Source organism: Hyaena hyaena, unplaced genomic scaffold (assembly GCF_003009895.1).
Source record: "Hyaena hyaena isolate Hyena2069 unplaced genomic scaffold, ASM300989v1 scaffold_17, whole genome shotgun sequence".
Classification (NCBI taxonomy): domain Eukaryota; kingdom Metazoa; phylum Chordata; class Mammalia; order Carnivora; family Hyaenidae; genus Hyaena; species Hyaena hyaena.
The window spans coordinates 235,990-248,621 of NW_024080648.1; the positions used below are offsets into that span (position 1 = coordinate 235,990).

Genomic DNA, 12,632 nt, shown 5'->3' on the forward strand with positions numbered 1-12,632 from the left:
AAGCATAAGAATCATATGGTCCTGTCAATAGATACAGAACAAGCATTTGACAAAATACACCATCCATTCTTGATAAAAAAAAAAAAAAAAAACAAAAAAAAAACTTAACAAAGTAAGGATAGATGGAATATGCCTCAGTTTTATAAAGGCCATATATTAAAGACTCACAGCTAATGTCCTCAATGGGGAAAAAATGAGAGTCTTTCTCCTATAGTCAGGGACAAGACAGGGATGTCCACCCTTACAGTGACGTTTACCATAGTACTGGAAGTCTTAGCCTCAGGAATCAGAGAACAAAAAGAAATAAAGAGCATACAAATTGGCAAGAAAAAAGTGAAACTTTCACTACTTGCAGATGATGTGATACTGTATGTAGAAACCCAAAAGACTCCATCAAAAATTTTCTAGAACTAATATATAAATTGAGCAAAATCACAGGATAGAAATGTGAAGAAATCTGTTGCATTTCCATACACCAGTCATGAAGAAACAGAAAAAGAAATCAAGGGATTGATATCATTTGCAGTGACACCAAAAAAAAAAAGAATAATGTGTGTAGGAAGAAACCTAACTAAAGAGCTAAAAGATCTGTACTCTGAAAACTATAGAATGCCTATGAAAGAAATTGAAGGGAACACAGAGAAGAGGAAAAACATTCCCTGCTCATGGATTGGAAGAACGAACATTGTTAAAATGTCTATTGTACCCAAAGCAATTTACACATTTAATGTAATCCCTCTCAAAATATCACTCCATTTTTCTCAGAGCTAGAACAAACCATCCTAAAATTTGTATAGAACCACAGAAGAACCTGAATAGACAAGGCAATCCTGAAAAAGAAAACAACTGGAGGCATTACGATTCCAGATTTCAAGCTGTGTTACCAAGCTGTAGTCATCAAGACAGTTTCATATTAGCACCACAATAGATACATAGACCAATGGGACAGAATAGAAAACCAAGAAATAGACCCAAGAACAAATGGTCAACTCATCTTTGACAAACTGGGAAAGAATATCCAATGGAAAAAAGACAGCTTCTTAAACAAATGGTATTGAGAAAACCAGACAGCGACATGAAGAAGAATGAAACTGGACCACTTTCTGACACTATACACAAAAATAAATTCACACTGGATGAAAGACCTGAATGTGAGATAGGAAACCATCAAAATCCTGTGAGAGAAAACAGGCAGCAATCTCTTTGACCTCTGCCATAGCAACTTCTTAACGTGTTGCTGAAAGCAAGGGAAACAAAAGCAATAACTATTGGGACTTCATCAAGATACAAATCCTCTTTAGTGCAAAGGAAACAATTAAAAAAAAACCTAAAAGGCAGGCTATGGAATGGGAGAAGATATTTACCAACAACATATCTAATAAAGGGTTAGTATCTAAAATCTATAAAGAACTTATCAAACTCAACTTCCAAAAAACAAACAACCTAGTTAAGAAATGGGCAGAAAACATGAGTAGACACTTTTCTAAAGAAGACATGCTGATGGCTAACAGATACATGAAAAGATGCTCAACATCACTTACAATCAGGGAAATACAAATAGGAACCACAATGAGATGTTACCTCATCCCTGTCAGAATGTCTAAAATTTAATAACACGGGAACAACTAGGTTTCTTGTGGCAGAGAACGGGGACCCCTCTTGCACTGTTGATGAAAACGCAAACTGGTGCAGCCACTCTGGAGAACAGTATGGAGGTTCCTCAAAAAAACTAAAAATAGAACTACTCTGTGACTCAGCAGTTGCACTGATAGGTATTTACCCAAGGGATACAAAGATACAGATTTGAAGGAGTACATGCACCCCATTGTTTATAGAAGCATTATCAACAACAGCCAAACTATGGAGAGATCCCAAATGTCCACTGACTGATGAATGAAGAAGATGTCGTGTGTGTGTCTATATATATATATATATAGACACACACATGAAGAAGTACACACACACACATACACACACAGGAATCTTACTCAGCCTTCAAGAAGAATGAGATCTTGCCAGTTGCAGTGACACGGATGGAGCTAGAATGTATTATGCCAAGTGAAATAAGTCATTCAGAGAAAGACAAATATTGTATAAATTGACTAATATGTGGAATTTAAGGAACAGAACAGATCAGGATGCCTGGGTGGCTCCATCAGATAAGCATCTGACTTTGACTTAGGCTGTGATCTCACAGTTCATGAGTTTGAGCCCCACGTCGATCTCAGTGCTACCAACTCAGAGTCTGGATCCTGGTTTGGATTCTGTGTCTCCTTCTCTCTCTGCCCTTCCCCGCTTGCTCTCTCTCTCTGTCTCTCTCTCTCTCAAAAAGAAAGAAAGAGAGAGAGAGCAGATGACATAGGGGAAGGGGTGGTGTAAAAATGAGGAGAGAAAGAAACAGAACACAAGAGATTCTTTACAATAGAAAGCGAGTTGAGGGGTGATGGAGAGAGAGGTGGGTGGGAGATGGGTTAGATGGCTGATGGGTATTAAGGAGGGAACTGTTTTGATCAGCACTGGGTGTTGAATGGCAGTGATGAATCACTGAATTCTGCTGAAACCAATATTGCACTGTATGTTAACTTACTAAAATTTAAATTAAAGAAATTCTTACTTGAATTTATAAATTTATTTAAATTTCTTAATGGTCAAAGGGTTATATTTTTGTCTGCCAAAATTTAGAATAAAGTTAAAGCAAATTTTATCAAAACTTTCAGATGAATATTTTCTCAAGTCATAAAACATCTGTATTTTAAACAGTACATTTAACATAAACAAAAAGTTTAACATTGAAAAACAATTGCTACAGATGTAACATAATTAATGTCATTATTATATGCAAAACTCATAGAAGTACACAAGTTTTTCTCTATAATCAGCCAGTTTTCAAAGGGAACACACTCTAAATGGAAAAAGAAAGTTAAAAAGGAGATGAATTAGCTTCCAGATGTTGGGGTCTGTGCATGGTCTAACTTAAGCTTCACAAAAACCATGTGAAGTTCAAATATGTTTCTATTGGTAAAGAGACTGAAACTAAGAGAAGTTCAGTACCTTGCCCACTTGTATACTTTGGTGGTAATAGTGAAGCTACAGCCCTTCCCTGTAAACGTATGTCAAATTCAATCTCATTAATAATCTTATTAACACAAAATAAAATAATTGTATGATACTTCTATTATAGAGTGTCAGCTTAAATATATCAAAGCTTGTATAGGTATAATGTCATTTATGAGTTAAAGGAATACAAGTATAAATAAATATGAGATATACTTTTGTTGGGTTCTTTTGTATTATTAAAATAATAATTGTGAAGTTGGCAACATGAAAAATTCTTTGATATAAATGTTAACAATAAGATACTAGGGGCACCTGGGGGCCTCAGTTGGTTAAAATCTGACTCTTGATTTCAGCTCAGATCATAATCTCATGGTTTGTGGGTTCAAGCCCCATGTTGGGCTCTCCTTGGGTTTCTTTGTCTCTCCCTCTCTCTGCCCTTCCCCTACTTGCTTGCTGTCTCAAAACTAAATAAACATTAAAAAAATAAGATGTACATAATTTATCCTGTAATTCCATCTAGCTTCAAAAAGAGTAATAAACAAAAAATATTATAAATCATGCAGATCGTTCTTCTTCATTCTTCTCTCTAATTCTCCAATTTCCTTATTATGCATTCATTCTTTTCCAAAATTAAACTCTTAAGTGTCAGTTTAAAAAAAGAATATAAAAGCATGGGATGTATTTCTTAGATTAAAAAATCAATCTGTTGGTATTAATCTCTTTCCATCCCTTCCTTACCAAGGCAGCATGCTCTCTTTTCCAACTTGAAGTGTAACAAAGGCCACCTCGGTTATTTTCGTGTTCTCCGCCAGCTGGTACAACCGTAACATAGATTCATATTTTCACTGGGGAATTCGGGGCAGGTGGTGACAGATACTGCTTTACACCAGAGACAGTGTGCTGCTGCACCTCCTCGGGATTGTTTCAGTTCCTTCAACAGTGTAAATGTTGAAGTTGAAAATTTTGACAACTCAGAATCCTTTGATGTATACATAATTTGAAAGTCATCAAGACTTACCAGCCAGTGAGCATAAATGATATATTAAGATCCTCCATTTTACTGATTTACTCACCTATATTAAGTAGAAACTTAGTCTTCAAATGATTCTGAGCATATCCAAGGGGTGCTCAGTACCGTGTGACCCAATTAAAATGCTCTTGGAAAATAATATGGGAATTAAATATTTGTAGGTTAATATAGAATACTAATATGTTTATCTTTATTGGTCCTCAATATGACTGCTCATCCTTTTCATCCCTCATTTGTTAAAACAGCCAGTATGGAAATATAAATTCTTCCTGGACAATTCTGTAATTTATCATGATCTTCTCTATTTTTTGCTAGCTATTTTTTTCTGGGAGGAATTTGTCATTTTTTAAAAATGTTTTATTTCTAGGAGAGAGAGAGACAGCGTGAGCAGGGTAGGGTCAGAGAGAGAGGGAGTGACAGACTCTGAAACAGGCTCCAGGCTCTGAGCTGGCAGTCAGCACAGAGCCCGACGCGGGGCTCGAACCCACAAACCGCGAGATCATGACCTAAGCGAAAGTTGGACACTTAACCGACTAAGCCACCCAGGCGCCCCGGAATTTGTCATTTTTAAAGGGTGTTTTCATCTACAGTGTTATGTGACAACATATATATAGCCAGTAGTCACCTTTTGTGAATTCTGTTCCATGACAACATATTTTTTTTTCAAAAATAAATATGTCTTCCTGGACATATACTTTGCCATTGAATTTATATCTAAGTTTAGAACATAAAGGTGAAACTTGAACCTGTAAGAAACCCAAAGATTTATATAAAGAAAAACTTGAAAGCCATTTTATTGCAAAGAAAGACTTAGGTTGTAATCAACTCTACATATTGAATATGTGAAACTAAGTAACAATCTAAAAAAAAATACAATTAATTTAAAAGGACAGACAAAAATAGTGCCTTAATATTAAAAAAACAAAAACAAAAACATGACACTCCAATCATAGCCACTCACCAAAACTGTGACTACTTATAGGTGGATTTTGTTTCTATTATCATTTTTATTGAAAAAGAGATATTCAACCATACAGGAATGGGGACCATTTTAGTGTCTGTTTATCATGGATTTTATTGTAAGAACTATTTATAGGGATTATAAACAGCTATATTTATGTAATTATACAAGTGAAAAAGGAATAATCATCTATTTTTAAAATTGTTTTTCTATTGACTTGTATTTATTCAATGGGAAATGTGGGCATTTTAATAAATAATAATGTAATAGTAATAACTATGTATTGAAGGTATATCATAGGACAGACTTTTTAAGATAGAAGAGTTCTAATTTTAATGAAAACACTATGAATAAAAAAAATTTGAAGCTTAGCAGGATTTAAAAAAAATTGACCCAAGGTAAAAAAGTAAATACTATATTTCGTCCAATTTAAGATGCCTTGATTAGAAGACATACCATTTTCTTACATCCCACTAAAAATTATGCTATTAATTATATTGTGACACAATACTTTTTTCTGACTAGAAATTGTATACATACTGAAGGATCTCCTTTAGGTCTAATTTGGCATATGTATGTTCATATGTGTATGTTTTACATATTTAAAAGGAAAATATAGGTGAATGAATTGGCTAAGATATTCTTAATATTTCTTTGTATTCAGAACCTGATTTTTCTGAATCAGCATTTTTATGCGAATAAACCACGTTGTGTTTTTCGCACATTATTATAGTCCTCTGTGGCTCTATAATACTCTGTAATAGCAGAAAGTTAGAGGAACGGCATGTTTTAAGGAATCCATAAAAGCATTCAAAGCTTTTTATATCATGCTTAAACCTGGCTTTGCAAGTAGGTAAAACTGTTCTACTGTTATCACCACTAACTCACAATCACTTGCTTCTAGAATTAAAATGTATTTTACTGTTGTGTCCAAGTCTGCTGTCCCAGCCACAGACACCCATTCTGTTACTTTGACCCAAACCTCTGATGTTTACTCCTATACATCATGACTGGCTGAATGTTTCTTGTCTACAAGAATTGTAAAATGTGGGAAAAAAATGTGTATCGCAGATATATTAAGTGCAGTAATGGTTAGACCCAAAATTTAGACTCCAGTCCATATTATTTCAAATCCTATATTTCCTTCATCTTATTGACTAAAAAATGGCAGTCTATAAAATTAACGACTGCTAGATTATAGTATGGAGCTTTTTTAGATATGTTTATTTTTTTCCCTTGTGACAGCAAAAACAACTGAAAATGTGTTATTTCTTGTATCCTGCAAACAGTCTAAGGGACATGTTCTTTCTCAAAACAAAGTTATTTTTGTCGGTTATATTTAGGAGACAATAAAGGTATTCTGAACTCAATGCTGTCTTATCTCCAAAGTGGCTTTGATTGCAGATTTCTGTCAAGATACAGGTTTTAATAAAAAGCAACCAAAACAAATACAAAACTGCTATTATAAGAAAATCAGTTTAGAATATTAAAGCAATTTGTTTTTACGATCTTTCCTAAATTTGAGTTTCTAACCTAAAAAAAAGTCTTATTCTTGTTACTTTTATTTTATTCACAGATTATAAATGATAGATTGCTATTATAAAAAGTTCTGGAGTTAATATAATAAAATTAATATATTGCAATAAATTAACACTTGCAGAACTTCAATATTTACGTGGTTATCTGCTATAAAAAATAAGCTGAAGTACCTGTGTTATCTTAAAATAGAGTTTAGGTAATAGAAGAAAAATGTGGATTTTTAAAGATGAAATATTTGATTTAAAGTATGAATGACTGAAAAAATTTAAAAAGAATCATGGGAGAGAAAAAGCAATGTAACTATAGCAATATATGATGTAATGTAAATATAGCATCTACTGATTACATGAGTAGATCCATCCTCCATTTGTAATAAATATTCTAGAGTGAAATTCAGGAACATTGGAAGAGAGCATATATTCCAGATGATAAATACATTACAGTATGTAAAAGGGTGTAAGGTGGTTATAACTGTTTCTGAATTAAGTCGCTAGTACTATTTTTTAAAGAATAAAAATGTGATTATTTTTATCAGTTAAGGGTATGTGATTGTGGCAACTGAAAATGACTCTGGTTATCTTGAGTGGGAAAATTTTCCACATGCAGTAGTGGGGAAAAGACAAAGGAAAATGGAAATGTGGTAAAAAGCCGTAGCCTGGTCATATGCTGGAATGGAATATACAAGCTGTTTTTCATGACTCGATGTAGCATGAAGTTCCTTTTTCTTCTGGATGTCCCTGTCCCTGAAGGTTGTGACTAGTAATCACATTTCTCTGGGTCCATTAGTAGCTAGCCTTTCAGGACTGGCTAACTTGACCTTACCTTGGCTCCCAATGACTATAGATATTGAGACTGTCTGTGCGTCTTCTGTCCTGTAATAGTCCCTCTGCCAGGGAACCACCTCGTGTTGCTCAGAGCTCATGGGTAGCCTGCTGGCTCATCACACAGTTCATTGCATCACAGGGCACTGAACAGCTAGACTCCCGTGCTCACTGCACATGACCACACTTGGGTTACCTAGTTTATTTGATGTAGACATGCTCCTTGGTTGTAACACAGTAAAATCTGTCCTTATTGCTGTCCTTGATTTATGTAATTTACTTCCCTGCTGTGTGAGCTCAGTCATAAAAAAGAGAAGTAGAGAGATACATGTATAGAAAGCTCTTTTACTTTGATACCATGTATTTTAAAAAATTTTTTTTAATGTTTTTTATTTATTTCTAGGAGAGAGAGAGACAGCGTGAGCAGGAGAGGGTCAGAGAGAGAAGGAGTCACAGACTCCAAAACACACTCCAGGCTCTGAGCTGGCAGTCAGCACAGAGCCCGACCGGGGCTCGAACCCATGAACCGCGAGATCATGACCTAAGCGAAAGTCGGAAGCTTAACCGACTAAGCCACCCAGGCGCCCCTGATACCATGTTTTTATGATCACATTTATCTGAAAAGATAAAAATTTCCCTACCTCATATTAAAATTTTCTCCTTCTTCCCAACTCTAATCTCTCTTTAGGCCTTATTGAAAAATAGAGATACTTTAATTAAACAATGAATCTATGAGCTGGGTCCTCCAAACTCCATGATGATAGAATTTGGTAATGTGTTCTTAATAGAATAACTTGGCTTCTAAAGCTATAGAATCCTATTCTTGTGAATGACTGAATCTGAATTTACAGTTGTATTTATCTTGGTCTACTTAATTCCTTTCTCCTGTGCCTACGGTTGCTAGGATTTTGTAACCATACTACCAGATACAAAGAAACTGCGTTACAAAAGTTTATATTTCCTTGTTTGGAGATATGATTAAATGCTAACAGCATTCACACTGGCAGAGCCTTGAGCTGGATGTGGGTCTTTTCTCAATGAAGTTTTAAGCCCTTGATAGTCCTGCCTTTAGAGACTTAGAAGAGTAGTAACAGTAACCCAACTGGGAGGCTTATACTGCAACCAGGACCTGCCAGGAATCCTTGTTTTAGATCCCACTAATGCTTTTTTCTGGCCATCTTGGTATGTGAGTAGAAGCACAAAAAACACACTGGTATAGGTTGCTTTAAAAATTGAAAGATTTCACTAAATATGGTACTTCTTTCCTAAGAGCACAAGGTGCAGCAATTTTCTTCACACTTTCTCAGCTGCAACTTGATTGATGAGGCAGTCTTTTATTTTCAGATAATGTATATATGTACATTGTATGTGTACCGTATTTATTCATTCATCAGTGGACGCTTAGGTGGTTTCCATGGCTTGGTGGTTGTCATTAATGCTGCAGTGAAAATGGAGGTGCAGATACCTCTTTGAGGTAGTGACTTCATTTCCTTGGATGGATACCTAGTAGTGGGATTGCTGGATCATATGGTATTGCTATATTTAATTTTTTGAGGAATTTCTATACTCTTTTCCATAGTGGCTACAACAATTTACATTCTCACCAACAGTACATAAGGGCTTCTTTCTCCACATTCATGGCAGCATTTGTAATCTTTTTTCTGTTTGATTATGGCCATTCTCAAAGGTGTGAGGTGAAGTCTCATTTTGATTTTTGATTTGTGTTTCCCTGATGATCAGTAATTTTGAACACCTTTTCATACACCACTTGACCATTTGTATGTCTTCTTGTGAAAAAATGTCTGTTCAGGTCTTCTCACAATTTTTAAATCAGGTTGTTTGGTTTTCTGTTATTGAGTTGCATGAGTTTTTTATGTGTTGAGGAAATTAAACTCTTATCTTGATATGATTTGCAAATATTTTTCCTCTTCTGTAGGTTTTCCCTTTCATTTTATTGATTATTTCTTTTGCCAGGCAGTTGGTTTTATTTTGATATGGTCCCACTTGTTTATTTTGTTTTAGTTGCTTGTGCTTTTGGTGTCATATGCAAAGAAATATTGCCAAGACCAATGTCTGGGAGCTTCTTCCATATATGTTTTCCTAGGAGTTTTATTGTTTCAGGTATTACATTTAAGTCTTTAGTTCATTTGGTGTCCATTTTTGTAAGTACTGTATTATAGGGGTCCAGTTTCTTTCTTTTACATAGAACATCCATTTACCCAGCAACATTTATTAAAGACTGTCCTTTTCCATTTGAGTACTCTTAGCACCCTTCTTGAAAATTAGTTGACCATACATGTGTAGGTTTATTTCTAGGTTGTCAGTTCTCTTTCATTTGCCTACATGTTTATTTTTATGCCAGTACTTTGCAATTTGGATTATTACAGTTTTGTAATATAGTTTAAAATTCAGAAGTGTGGTGCTTCCAGCTTGGTTTTCTTTCTTAAGATTGCTTTGCCTATTCAGGGTTGTTTTAAGTGTCATATGAATTTTAGGATTGTTTGTTTTATTTCTGTGAGAAATGTCATTGGAATTTTGATTGGAATTGCATTAAATCTATAGATGGCTTTGAGTAGTATGGACATTTTAACAATACTAATTATTTGATCCATGAACACAGGATATCTTTCCATTTTGTTTTTTCTTCAGTTTCTTTCATCAGTGTCTTACAGTTTTCAGTGTACAAGCCTTTCACCTACCGGTTAAATTTAATCCTAAGTATTTGATTGTTTTTGATGTTATTAGAAATGGGATTGCTTTATTTTGTTTTTAGATAGTTTACTGTTAGTTTATAGAAATGCAACTCAAGTTCATTGATTTTGTATTCTACAACTTTACTGAATTTGTTTATTCTAACAGTTTTTGGTGGTATATAGATATGAGTTTCTATATATAAGATCATATCATCTGCAACCAGATAATTTTACTTTTTACTTTCTTCTTTGGATGACTTTTGTTTCTTTTTCTTGCCTAATTGCTTGCTAGGACTTCCAGTTTCACGTTGAACAGTAGTGACCAGTAGGCACGGTTGCTTTGTTCCAGGCCTTAGATGATAATCTTTCATCTCTTTACCATTGAGTACGATGGTAACTGTAGGCCTGTTATATATGGCCTCTATTCTGTTGATATATGTTCCTTACATAATTAATTTTTTGAGAGTTAATGTGAAAGGATGTTGAATTTTGTTAAGTACTTTTTTGTTTTTAGGGTGTATTTATTTTGAGAGACCGAGCAAGCGCACATGAGTGGAGGAGGGGCAGAGAGAGAGATGGAGAGAGAGAATCCCAAGAGACTCTGCTGTAAGAGCTGACAGCACAAAGCCCAATGTGGGGCTTGATCTCATGAATCATGAGATCATGACCTGAGGCAAAATCAAGAGTTGGATCCTCAAATGACTGGGCCACCCAAGTGCCCCTGTCAAATACCTCTTCTGCATGTATTGAGATAATCATATGATTTTTATCCTTTGTTCTAATGTGTATTACATTTATTCATTTATTTATGTTGAACCATTCAGCATCCCAGGGATAAATCTCACTTAACCATGCTGTATGAATTTTTTAAAAAATAACCTGTTGGGTTCATTTTGCTAATATTTTGTTGAGAATTTTTAAATCTATATTCATCAGGGATATTAGCCAATAGTATCAGGCAAACACTGGTACCATAAAATGATTTTGAAAGTGCTTCTTAGTAATTTTTTGGAAGAATTTTAAGTATTGGTGTTCATTCTTTAAATATTTAGTAGAATTCACCTATAAAACTGTCTGGTCCTGGTCTTCTCTTTGTTGGGAGATTTTTGATAATGCTTTAATTTCATTCCTTATTAATCCGTTCACATTTCCTACTTTTTTATGCTTCACTCTTTAGTATCTTGTATATGTGGAAAAATTTACCCATTTCTTCTAAGTTACCCTTTTTTTTTGCATATAATTGTTCATAATAGTCTCTTATTATCCTTTGATTTTTTTGATGTAATAAAATTTTATTTTCCAAAATGACAGTTGTTGGGGTCTGCTCATGCATCTTTGCCAGCACCTGGGAAATCTCCACCCATGGTGTTTCTGGTGTAAATTACTTGAGTTCTCTGCTTTGAAACTGATTTAATAAGTCCTTTACTAAGGTGCTCTTGAAGGGCTGCCCTGGCCAGGGAACTTCAAGTCTTCAGTCTCTCAGAGACCATAACTTTAGTTATAAGCTCATATTTTGGAATTTTCTTACAGAGTTTGTCATGTGTTACTTTGTCAAACAAGACCAAGTTATTGAGCCTGTCCCCAAATTTGCCTTTGAATCAGATCTTTTTGGCCTTGTCCCCAGATTTGTTCACTGGGTCTTTATCTTCTTTGGCCGAGCTTCCTGCATCTTTCTTCTTCTCGTAGTCCTTGGGTGGCATGCAGAGCTTGGAGACGAGCATCTACCTCTACAGCCTCACTAAAATGTTGTACAAAAAGCCATCCTTTAAATGTTTGTAGTATCGGTTGTAATACCTTGTCTTTTAGGTCTTATTTTATTTATATGAATCTTCTCTTTTTCTAAGTCTAAAAGTTTGTCAGTATTGTTTATCTTTTTAAAAAATCAGGTTTTAGTTTCACTGATAATTTCTATTGGTTTTCTGGTTCTTTCATTTATTTCTGCTCTAATCATTGTTATTTCCTTCTGCTAAATTTGGCTTAATTACTGTTTTTCTAATCCTTGATGTGTAAAGTTAGGTTGTCCATTTTTCTTTTTTTCTTAATTCCCTCTTAAACTACTTATGCTGCGTTCCATAGGTTTTGGCATGTTAGGTTACACTTTTGTTTGTTTCAAGATGTTTTTCCCTTTTCATTTCTTCTTTGACCTGTTGGTCAGAATGTATTGTTTAATGTCCACATATTAGTGCATTTTTCATTTTTCCTATTGTTACTGATGTCTAGTCATACTTTGTGGTCAGTAAAGATATGTGTTCTTAAAGTTGCTATGACTTGTCTGAAAAATGTTTCATGTTCACTTGAGAGGAATGTAGATTCTGTTGCTATTGGGTGGAATTTCTTTATATGTCTGTTAGGTCCATTCGACTTAATTATAATTTAAGTCCAGTGTTTCCTTATTGATTTTCTGTCTGGATTACTTATCTTATGTTGAAAGTGCTGTATTGACATTGTCTGCTCCTTATTGGGGTGTTGTTCTCACTTTAGATCTTTTAGTATTTGCTTTTGAAGTATTTAGGTGCTTCAAAGCTGTGTGC

General features: G+C 34.6%; 1 pseudogene; it reads right to left on the reverse strand.

Moving 5' to 3' along the window:
* Positions 1–11,426: 11,426 nt before the first annotated feature.
* LOC120222728 lies at positions 11,427–11,803 on the reverse strand (annotated as a pseudogene).
* Between the last annotated feature and the right edge of the window lie 829 nt (positions 11,804–12,632).